Here is a 12,500-nt window from a genome sequence, read left to right on the forward strand (position 1 = left end):
CACGCTATCTTGCAGGAAAAAATCCGGGGAACACGATGGCGTCGTCAAAAGTGCAGGTCGTCGAGCTCGTTTTCGAGAAAAAAAAAAAAAAATTCTCAAAATTCGACAAAAAAATAAAACGATCAGTGGACCGTGTAGAGAATATAAAACTGCATAAGAATCGTATAGACGAAAATTGGCGTTCACGTGCTCGTTTTTGTGGAAAAAATTAAAAAAGCTCTCAAACTTCGAGATAAAAAAAAAAAAAACCATCTACCAGGTAGCCAACGGTAAACGGTACAAGTATCGTACGGGCGAAAATGAGCGTTACCGTGCTCGTTTTCGAGTTATTGACGAAAAACAGCCTGGAGCGATCGCTCCGGCGGTCGACGCGCGAAAGTTTCTAAGTCCGCTCTGCTCCGAAACACCGCTCCGGCGTCAAAAATCGTCGTAGGACAAAAAATAGACACGCTATCTTGCAGGAAAAAATCCGGGGAACACGATGGCGTCGTCAAAAGTGCAGGTCGTCGAGCTAGTTTTCGAGAAAAAAAAAAAAAAATTCTCAAAACTCGACAAAAAAATAAAACGATCAGTGGACCGTGTAGAGAATCTAAAACTGCATAAGAATCGTATAGACCAAAATTGGCGTTCACGTGCTCGTTTTTGAGAAAAAAGTTAAAAAAGCTCTCAAAATTCGAGATAAAAAAAAAACAAACCATCTGCCAGGTAGCCAACGGTAAACGGTACAAGTATCGTACGGGCGAAAACGAGCGTTACCGTGCTCGTTTTCGAGTTATTGACGAAAAACAGCCTGGAGCGATCGGTCCGGCGGTCGACGCGCGAAAGTTTCTAAGTCCGCTCTGCTCCGAATCATCGCTCCGGCGTCAAAAATCGTCGTAGGACAAAAAATCGCCACCCTATCTTGCAGGAAAAAATCCGGGGAACACGATGGCGTCGTCAAAAGTGCAGGTCGTCGAGCTCGTTTTCGAAAAAAAAAAAAAAAATTCTCAAAATTCGACAAAAAAATAAAACGAACAGTGGACCGTGTAGAGAATATAAAACTGCATAAGAATCGTATAGACGAAAATTGGCGTTCACGTGCTCGTTTTTGTGGAAAAAATTAAAAAAGCTCTCAAACTTCGAGATAAAAAAAAAAAGAACCATCTACCAGGTAGCCAACGGTAAACGGTACAAGTATCGTACGGGCGAAAATGAGCGTTACCGTGCTCGTTTTCGAGTTATTGACGAAAAACAGCCTGGAGCGATCGCTCCGGCGGTCGACGCGCTAAAGTTTCTAAGTCCGCTCTGCTCCGAACCACCGCTCCGGCGTCAAAAATCGTCGTAGGACAAAAAATAGACACGCTATCTTGCAGGAAAAAATCCGGGGAACACGATGGCGTCGTCAAAAGTGCAGGTCGTCGAGCTCGTTTTCGAGAAAAAAAAAAAAAAATTCTCAAAATTCGACAAAAAAATAAAACGATCAGTGGACCGTGTAGACAATATAAAACTGCATAAGAATCGTATAGACGAAAATTGGCGTTCACGTGCTCGTTTTTGTGGAAAAAATTAAAAAAGCTCTCAAACTTCGAGATAAAAAAAAAAAAAACCGTCTACCAGGTAGCCAACGGTAAACGGTACAAGTATCGTACGGGCGAAAATGAGCGTTACCGTGCTCGTTTTCGAGTTATTGACGAAAAACAGCCTGGAGCGATCGCTCCGGCGGTCGACGCGCGAAAGTTTCTAAGTCCGCTCTGCTCCGAAACACCGCTCCGGCGTCAAAAATCGTCGTAGGACAAAAAATAGACACGCTATCTTGCAGGAAAAAATCCGGGGAACACGATGGCGTCGTCAAAAGTGCAGGTCGTCGAGCTAGTTTTCGAGAAAAAAAAAAAAAAATTCTCAAAACTCGACAAAAAAATAAAACGATCAGTGGACCGTGTAGAGAATCTAAAACTGCATAAGAATCGTATAGACCAAAATTGGCGTTCACGTGCTCGTTTTTGAGAAAAAAGTTAAAAAAGCTCTCAAAATTCGAGATAAAAAAAAAACAAACCATCTGCCAGGTAGCCAACGGTAAACGGTACAAGTATCGTACGGGCGAAAACGAGCGTTACCGTGCTCGTTTTCGAGTTATTGACGAAAAACAGCCTGGAGCGATCGGTCCGGCGGTCGACGCGCGAAAGTTTCTAAGTCCGCTCTGCTCCGAATCATCGCTCCGGCGTCAAAAATCGTCGTAGGACAAAAAATCGCCACCCTATCTTGCAGGAAAAAATCCGGGGAACACGATGGCGTCGTCAAAAGTGCAGGTCGTCGAGCTCGTTTTCGAAAAAAAAAAAAAAAATTCTCAAAATTCGACAAAAAAATAAAACGAACAGTGGACCGTGTAGAGAATATAAAACTGCATAAGAATCGTATAGACGAAAATTGGCGTTCACGTGCTCGTTTTTGTGGAAAAAATTAAAAAAGCTCTCAAACTTCGAGATAAAAAAAAAAAGAACCATCTACCAGGTAGCCAACGGTAAACGGTACAAGTATCGTACGGGCGAAAATGAGCGTTACCGTGCTCGTTTTCGAGTTATTGACGAAAAACAGCCTGGAGCGATCGCTCCGGCGGTCGACGCGCTAAAGTTTCTAAGTCCGCTCTGCTCCGAAACACCGCTCCGGCGTCAAAAATCGTCGTAGGACAAAAAATAGACACGCTATCTTGCAGGAAAAAATCCGGGGAACACGATGGCGTCGTCAAAAGTGCAGGTCGTCGAGCTCGTTTTCGAGAAAAAAAAAAAAAAATTCTCAAAATTCGACAAAAAAATAAAACGATCAGTGGACCGTGTAGACAATATAAAACTGCATAAGAATCGTATAGACGAAAATTGGCGTTCACGTGCTCGTTTTTGTGGAAAAAATTAAAAAAGCTCTCAAACTTCGAGATAAAAAAAAAAAAAACCGTCTACCAGGTAGCCAACGGTAAACGGTACAAGTATCGTACGGGCGAAAATGAGCGTTACCGTGCTCGTTTTCGAGTTATTGACGAAAAACAGCCTGGAGCGATCGCTCCGGCGGTCGACGCGCGAAAGTTTCTAAGTCCGCTCTGCTCCGAAACACCGCTCCGGCGTCAAAAATCGTCGTAGGACAAAAAATAGACACGCTATCTTGCAGGAAAAAATCCGGGGAACACGATGGCGTCGTCAAAAGTGCAGGTCGTCGAGCTAGTTTTCGAGAAAAAAAAAAAAAAATTCTCAAAACTCGACAAAAAAATAAAACGATCAGTGGACCGTGTAGAGAATCTAAAACTGCATAAGAATCGTATAGACCAAAATTGGCGTTCACGTGCTCGTTTTTGAGAAAAAAGTTAAAAAAGCTCTCAAAATTCGAGATAAAAAAAAAACAAACCATCTGCCAGGTAGCCAACGGTAAACGGTACAAGTATCGTACGGGCGAAAACGAGCGTTACCGTGCTCGTTTTCGAGTTATTGACGAAAAACAGCCTGGAGCGATCGGTCCGGCGGTCGACGCGCGAAAGTTTCTAAGTCCGCTCTGCTCCGAATCATCGCTCCGGCGTCAAAAATCGTCGTAGGACAAAAAATCGCCACCCTATCTTGCAGGAAAAAATCCGGGGAACACGATGGCGTCGTCAAAAGTGCAGGTCGTCGAGCTCGTTTTCGAAAAAAAAAAAAAAAATTCTCAAAATTCGACAAAAAAATAAAACGAACAGTGGACCGTGTAGAGAATATAAAACTGCATAAGAATCGTATAGACGAAAATTGGCGTTCACGTGCTCGTTTTTGTGGAAAAAATTAAAAAAGCTCTCAAACTTCGAGATAAAAAAAAAAAGAACCATCTACCAGGTAGCCAACGGTAAACGGTACAAGTATCGTACGGGCGAAAATGAGCGTTACCGTGCTCGTTTTCGAGTTATTGACGAAAAACAGCCTGGAGCGATCGCTCCGGCGGTCGACGCGCTAAAGTTTCTAAGTCCGCTCTGCTCCGAAACACCGCTCCGGCGTCAAAAATCGTCGTAGGACAAAAAATAGACACGCTATCTTGCAGGAAAAAATCCGGGGAACACGATGGCGTCGTCAAAAGTGCAGGTCGTCGAGCTCGTTTTCGAGAAAAAAAAAAAAAAATTCTCAAAATTCGACAAAAAAATAAAACGATCATTGGACCGTGTAGAGAATCTAAAACTGCATAAGAATCGTACAGACGAAAATTGGCGTTCACGTGCTCGTTTTTGTGGAAAAAATTAAAAAAGCTCTCAAACTTCGAGATAAAAAAAAAAAAAACCATCTACCAGGTAGCCAACGGTAAACGGTACAAGTATCGTACGGGCGAAAACGAGCGTTACCGTGCTCGTTTTCGAGTTATTGACGAAAAACAGCCTGGAGCGATCGGTCCGGCGGTCGACGCGCGAAAGTTTCTAAGTCCGCTCTGCTCCGAATCATCGCTCCGGCGTCAAAAATCGTCGTAGGACAAAAAATAGACACGCTATCTTGCAGGAAAAAATCCGGGGAACACGATGGCGTCGTCAAAAGTGCAGGTCGTCGAGCTCGTTTTCGAGAAAAAAAAAAAAAAATTCTCAAAATTCGACAAAAAAATAAAACGATCAGTGGACCGTGTAGAGAATATAAAACTGCATAAGAATCGTATAGACGAAAATTGGCGTTCACGTGCTCGTTTTTGTGGAAAAAATTAAAAAAGCTCTCAAACTTCGAGATAAAAAAAAAAAAAACCATCTACCAGGTAGCCAACGGTAAACGGTACAAGTATCGTACGGGCGAAAATGAGCGTTACCGTGCTCGTTTTCGAGTTATTGACGAAAAACAGCCTGGAGCGATCGCTCCGGCGGTCGACGCGCGAAAGTTTTCAAGTCCGCTCTGCTCCGAAACACCGCTCCGGCGTCAAAAATCGTCGTAGGACAAAAAATAGACACGCTATCTTGCAGGAAAATATCCGGGGAACACGATGGCGTCGTCAAAAGTGCAGGTCGTCGAGCTCGTTTTCGAGAAAAAAAAAAAAAAATTCTCAAAATTCGACAAAAAAATAAAACGATCATTGGACCGTGTAGAGAATCTAAAACTGCATAAGAATCGTATAGACCAAAATTGGCCTTAACGTGCTGGTTTTCGAGTTATTGACGATAAGCCGGTATATATATGTCCGAGATAAAAAAAAAGATAGGGACAGTGGGAATCTCCTATACTATCACGGGCGTGTATTCTCCTACTAGTTTGATGGTTGTTGTTGCATAAACCAGCGACTGTTTGGCCCGCCGTTTAACCGCGCGGTTTAAAATTGCAACACAATGTTGGTGTCGCTCCGGGGTGAAAAAATGGAAAAACGACATACTTTACGCATAGGGGCGGCTGATCTTAACATATTTTGTCATGTCACCACCCCAGTGACTCTAAGACGGATTTTGCCGTCGCACGTTTTTTTATTAAAAAGTTATTAGTATATAAAAGATTTCGTTAAGCAAAAAGACACGAATATGGGAGTAGGACAAAAAATCGCCAGCCTATCTTGCAGGAAAAAATCCGGGGAACACGATGGCGTCGTCAAAAGTGCAGGTCGTCGAGCTAGTTTTCGAGAAAAAAAAAAAAAAATTCTCAAAACTCGACAAAAAAATAAAACGATCAGTGGACCGTGTAGAGAATCTAAAACTGCATAAGAATCGTATAGACCAAAATTGGCGTTCACGTGCTCGTTTTTGAGAAAAAAGTTAAAAAAGCTCTCAAAATTCGAGATAAAAAAAAAACAAACCATCTGCCAGGTAGCCAACGGTAAACGGTACAAGTATCGTACGGGCGAAAACGAGCGTTACCGTGCTCGTTTTCGAGTTATTGACGAAAAACAGCCTGGAGCGATCGGTCCGGCGGTCGACGCGCGAAAGTTTCTAAGTCCGCTCTGCTCCGAATCATCGCTCCGGCGTCAAAAATCGTCGTAGGACAAAAAATCGCCACCCTATCTTGCAGGAAAAAATCCGGGGAACACGATGGCGTCGTCAAAAGTGCAGGTCGTCGAGCTCGTTTTCGAGAAAAAAAAAAAAAAATTCTCAAAATTCGACAAAAAAATAAAACGAACAGTGGACCGTGTAGAGAATATAAAACTGCATAAGAATCGTATAGACGAAAATTGGCGTTCACGTGCTCGTTTTTGTGGAAAAAATTAAAAAAGCTCTCAAACTTCGAGATAAAAAAAAAAAGAACCATCTACCAGGTAGCCAACGGTAAACGGTACAAGTATCGTACGGGCGAAAATGAGCGTTACCGTGCTCGTTTTCGAGTTATTGACGAAAAACAGCCTGGAGCGATCGCTCCGGCGGTCGACGCGCTAAAGTTTCTAAGTCCGCTCTGCTCCGAAACACCGCTCCGGCGTCAAAAATCGTCGTAGGACAAAAAATAGACACGCTATCTTGCAGGAAAAAATCCGGGGAACACGATGGCGTCGTCAAAAGTGCAGGTCGTCGAGCTCGTTTTCGAGAAAAAAAAAAAAAAATTCTCAAAATTCGACAAAAAAATAAAACGATCAGTGGACCGTGTAGACAATATAAAACTGCATAAGAATCGTATAGACGAAAATTGGCGTTCACGTGCTCGTTTTTGTGGAAAAAATTAAAAAAGCTCTCAAACTTCGAGATAAAAAAAAAAAAAACCGTCTACCAGGTAGCCAACGGTAAACGGTACAAGTATCGTACGGGCGAAAACGAGCGTTACCGTGCTCGTTTTCGAGTTATTGACGAAAAACAGCCTGGAGCGATCGGTCCGGCGGTCGACGCGCGAAAGTTTCTAAGTCCGCTCTGCTCCGAATCATCGCTCCGGCGTCAAAAATCGTCGTAGGACAAAAAATCGCCACCCTATCTTGCAGGAAAAAATCCGGGGAACACGATGGCGTCGTCAAAAGTGCAGGTCGTCGAGCTCGTTTTCGAGAAAAAAAAAAAAAAATTCTCAAAATTCGACAAAAAAATAAAACGATCAGTGGACCGTGTAGAGAATATAAAACTGCATAAGAATCGTATAGACGAAAATTGGCGTTCACGTGCTCGTTTTTGTTGAAAAAATTAAAAAAGCTCTCAAACTTCGAGATAAAAAAAAAAAAAACCATCTACCAGGTAGCCAACGGTAAACGGTACAAGTATCGTACGGGCGAAAATGAGCGTTACCGTGCTCGTTTTCGAGTTATTGACGAAAAACAGCCTGGAGCGATCGCTCCGGCGGTCGACGCGCGAAAGTTTCTAAGTCCGCTCTGCTCCGAATCATCGCTCCGGCGTCAAAAATCGTCGTAGGACAAAAAATAGACACGCTATCTTGCAGGAAAAAATCCGGGGAACACGATGGCGTCGTCAAAAGTGCAGGTCGTCGAGCTCGTTTTCGAGAAAAAAAAAAAAAAATTCTGAAAATTCGACAAAAAAATAAAACGATCAGTGGACCGTGTAGAGAATATAAAACTGCATAAGAATCGTATAGACGAAAATTGGCGTTCACGTGCTCGTTTTTGTGGAAAAAATTAAAAAAGCTCTCAAACTTCGAGATAAAAAAAAAAAAAACCATCTACCAGGTAGCCAACGGTAAACGGTACAAGTATCGTACGGGCGAAAATGAGCGTTACCGTGCTCGTTTTCGAGTTATTGACGAAAAACAGCCTGGAGCGATCGCTCCGGCGGTCGACGCGCGAAAGTTTCTAAGTCCGCTCTGCTCCGAAACACCGCTCCGGCGTCAAAAATCGTCGTAGGACAAAAAATAGACACGCTATCTTGCAGGAAAAAATCCGGGGAACACGATGGCGTCGTCAAAAGTGCAGGTCGTCGAGCTCGTTTTCGAGAAAAAAAAAAAAAAATTCTCAAAATTCGACAAAAAAATAAAACGATCACTGGACCGTGTAGAGAATATAAAACTGCATAAGAATCGTATAGACGAAAATTGGCGTTCACGTGCTCGTTTTTGAGAAAAAAGTTAAAAAAGCTCTCAAAATTCGAGATAAAAAAAAAACAAACCATCTGCCAGGTAGCCAACGGTAAACGGTACAAGTATCGTACGGGCGAAAACGAGCGTTACCGTGCTCGTTTTCGAGTTATTGACGAAAAACAGCCTGGAGCGATCGGTCCGGCGGTCGACGCGCGAAAGTTTCTAAGTCCGCTCTGCTCCGAATCATCGCTCCGGCGTCAAAAATCGTCGTAGGACAAAAAATCGCCACCCTATCTTGCAGGAAAAAATCCGGGGAACACGATGGCGTCGTCAAAAGTGCAGGTCGTCGAGCTCGTTTTCGAGAAAAAAAAAAAAAAATTCTCAAAATTCGACAAAAAAATAAAACGATCATTGGACCGTGTAGAGAATCTAAAACTGCATAAGAATCGTATAGACCAAAATTGGCCTTAACGTGCTGGTTTTCGAGTTATTGACGATAAGCCGGTATATATATGTCCGAGATAAAAAAAAAGATAGGGACAGTGGGAATCTCCTATACTATCACGGGCGTGTATTCTCCTACTAGTTTGATGGTTGCTGTTGCATAAACCACCGACTGTTTGGCCCGCCGTTTAACCGCGCAGTTTAAAATTGCAACACAATGTTGGTGTCGCTCCGGATCGAAAAAATGGAAAAACGACATACTTTACGCATAGGGGCGGCTGATCTTAACATATTTTGTCAATGTCATCTTCCCAGTGACCCTAGGAAGGAGTTTGCCGTTGCACGTTTTCCTATTAAAAAGTAATTAGTGTACAAAAATTTTCGTGAAGCAAAAAACAAGAATGTGAAAGTACGTTCCATGAGCATTACGGTGAATAAAACAGAAATTAAAAATTCCCGAGGGGTTGAACAGCATCATATTGAATTCGTTTTGCTGACTGGGGTCTGCGCCCCCCAGACCCCCGCTACACTAGCCCAGACCAAACCCACTTTGTAATAGTGGTATCATATTAAATTGAACAGCATCGTACTTAATTCGTTTTGCTGAATGGGGGGCTGCGCCCCCCAAACCCCCGCTACACTAGCCCAGACCTAACCCATTTTGTAATAGCGGTATCAAATTAAATTGAACAGCATCGTACTAAATTCGTTTTGCTGACTGGGGGGCTGCGCCCCCCAGACCCCCGCAACACTAGCCCGGACCTAACCCACTTTGTAATAGCGGTATCATATTAAATTGAACAGCATCGTACTAAATTCGTTTTGCTGAATGGGGGGCTGCGCCCCCCAAACCCCCGCTACACTAGCCCAGACCTAACCCATTTTGTAATAGCGGTATCAAATTAAATTGAACAGCATCATATTGAATTCGTTTTGCTGACTGGGGTCTGCGCCCCCCAGACCCCCGCTACAATAGCCCAGACCTAACCCACTTTGTAATAGTGGTATCATATTAAATTGAACAGCATCGTACTTAATTCGTTTTGCTGAATGGGGGGCTGCGCCCCCCAAACCCCCGCTACACTAGCCCAGACCTAACCCATTTTGTAATAGCGGTATCAAATTAAATTGAACAGCATCGTACTAAATTCGTTTTGCTGACAGGGGTCTGCGCCCCCCAGACCCCCGCTACACTAGCCCAGACCTAACCCCCTTTGTAATAGCGGTATCATATTAAATTGAACAGCATCATATTGAATTCGTTTTGCTGACTGGGGTCTGCGCGCCCCAGACCCCCGCAACACTAGCCCGGACCTAACCCACTTTGTAATAGCGGTATCACATTAAATTGAACAGCATCGTACTAAATTCGTTTTGCTGAATGGGGGGCTGCGCCCCCCAAACCCCCGCTACACTAGCCCAGACCTAACCCATTTTGTAATAGCGGTATCAAACTAAATTGAACAGCATCATATTGAATTCGTTTTGCCGACTGGGGTCTGCGCCCCCCAGACCCCCGCTACAATAGCCCAGACCTAACCCACTTTGTAATAGTGGTATCATATTAAATTGAACAGCATCGTACTTAATTCGTTTTGCTGAATGGGGGGCTGCGCCCCCCAAACCCCCGCTACACTAGCCCAGACCTAACCCATTTTGTAATAGCGGTATCAAATTAAATTGAACAGCATCGTACTAAATTCGTTTTGCTGACAGGGGTCTGCGCCCCCCAGACCCCCGCTACACTAGCCCAGACCTAACCCCCTTTGTAATAGCGGTATCATATTAAATTGAACAGCATCATGTTGAATTCGTTTTGCTGACTGGGGTCTGCGCGCCCCAGACCCCCGCAACACTAGCCCGGACCTAACCCACTTTGTAATAGCGGTATCATATTAAATTGAACAGCATCGTACTAAATTCGTTTTGCTGAATGGGGGGCTGCGCCCCCCAAACCCCCGCTACACTAGCCCAGACCTAACCCATTTTGTAATAGCGGTATCAAATTAAATTGAACAGCATCATATTGAATTCGTTTTGCTGACTGGGGTCTGCGCCCCCCAGACCCCCGCTACACTAGCCCAGACCTAACCCACTTTGTAATAGTGGTATCATATTAAATTGAACAGCATCGTACATAATTCGTTTTGCTGAATGGGGGGCTGCGCCCCCCAAACCCCCGCTACACTAGCCCAGACCTAACCCATTTTGTAATAGCTGTATCAAATTAAATTGAACAGCATCATATTGAATTCGTTTTGCTGACAGGGGTCTGCGCCCCCCAGACCCCCGCTACACTAGCCCAGACCTAACCCACTTTGTAATAGTGGTATCATATTAAATTGAACAGCATCGTACATAATTCGTTTTGCTGAATGGGGGGCTGCGCCCCCCAAACCCCCGCTACACTAGCCCAGACCTAACCCATTTTGTAATAGCGGTATCAAATTAAATTGAACAGCATCGTACTAAATTCGTTTTGCTGACAGGGGTCTGCGCCCCCCAAACCCCCGCTACACTAGCCCAGACCTAACCCATTTTGTAATAGCGGTATCAAATTAAATTGAACAGCATCATATTGAATTCGTTTTGCTGACTGGGGTCTGCGCCCCCCAAACCCCCGCTACACCAGCCCAGACCTAACCCATTTTGTAATAGCGGTATCAAATTAAATTGAGCAGCATCATATTGAATTCGTTTTGCTGACAGGGGTCTGCGCCCCCCAGTCCCCCGCTACACTAGCCCAGACCTAACCCCCTTTGTAATAGCGGTATCATATTAAATTGAACAGCATCATATTGAATTCGTTTTGCTGACTGGGGTCTGCGCGCCCCAAACCCCCGCAACACTGGCCCAGACCTAGCCCATTTTGTAATGACTGTATTGGAACTGCGTTAGGGCTAGTTTAGAATTGGTTAGGTGAAGTAATGCGGAGAGCAGTTTCGCCTGCGTCCCGGGATGCTTGTTGGCATGAGTGGTGTCTGAATGAGTAAAGACGGATGAGACACTTGTGGGGTATGGTGAGTCAGATTCTCAAACTACCCATATATTCTTCTGAGGCATGGGTGCCTATCCAAGGATCTCCTTCGGTATCTAAAACAGAAATAAAAAAAAAAAAACAAAAAAAAAAAAAAAAAATGAATATGGACTGTGTTAGGACTGAATTGGATAAGGTCTGGGTTACGTCTCGGTTAGGTCTGAGTTAGGACTGGTTTAAGACTGGGTTAGGACTGGGTTAGGACTGGGTTAGGACTGGGTTAGGTCTGGGTTAGGTCTGGGTTATTTCTGGGTTAGGTCTGGGTTAGGTCTGGGTTAGGTCTGGGTTAGGTCTGGGTTAGGACTGGATTAGGTCTGGGTTAGGACTGGGTTAGTACTGGGTTAGGACTGGGTTAGGTCTGGGTTAGGTCTGGGTTATTTCTGGGTTAGGTCTGGGTTAGGTCTGGGTTAGGTCTGGGTTAGGGCTGGGTTAGGTCTGGGTTAGGTCTGGGTCAGGTCTGGGGTATTTCTGGGTTAGGACTGGGTTAGGTCTGGGTTAGGTCTGGGTTATTTCTGGGTTAGGTCTGGGTTAGGTCTGGGTTAGGTCTGGGTTAGGTCTGGGTTAGGTCTGGGTTAGGTCTGGGTTAGGACTGGGTTAGTACTGGGTTAGGACTGGGTTAGGTCTGGGTTAGGTCTGGGTTATTTCTGGGTTAGGTCTGGGTTAGGTCTGGGTTAGGTCTGGGTTAGGATTGGGTTAGGTCTGGTTTAGGACTGGGTTAGGTCTAGGTTAGGACTGGGTTAGGTCTGGGTTAGGTCTGGGTTAGGACTGGGTTAGGTCTGGGTTAGGACTGGGTTAGTACTGGGTTAGGACTGGGTTAGGTCTGGGTTAGGTCTGGGTTATTTCTGGGTTAGGTCTGGGTTAGGTCTGGGTTAGGTCTGGGTTAGGGCTGGGTTAGGTCTGGGTTAGGTCTGGGTCAGGTCTGGGGTATTTCTGGGTTAGGACTGGGTTAGGTCTGGGTTAGGTCTGGGTTATTTCTGGGTTAGGTCTGGGTTAGGTCTGGGTTAGGTCTGGGTTAGGTCTGGGTTAGGTCTGGGTTAGGTCTGGGTTAGGACTGGGTTAGTACTGGGTTAGGACTGGGTTAGGTCTGGGTTAGGTCTGGGTTATTTCTGGGTTAGGTCTGGGTTAGGTCTGGGTTAGGTCTG

The sequence above is a fragment of the Colletes latitarsis genome, unplaced genomic scaffold (genome assembly GCF_051014445.1).
Source record: "Colletes latitarsis isolate SP2378_abdomen unplaced genomic scaffold, iyColLati1 scaffold0044, whole genome shotgun sequence".
NCBI classification, from domain to species: Eukaryota; Metazoa; Arthropoda; class Insecta; order Hymenoptera; family Colletidae; genus Colletes; species Colletes latitarsis.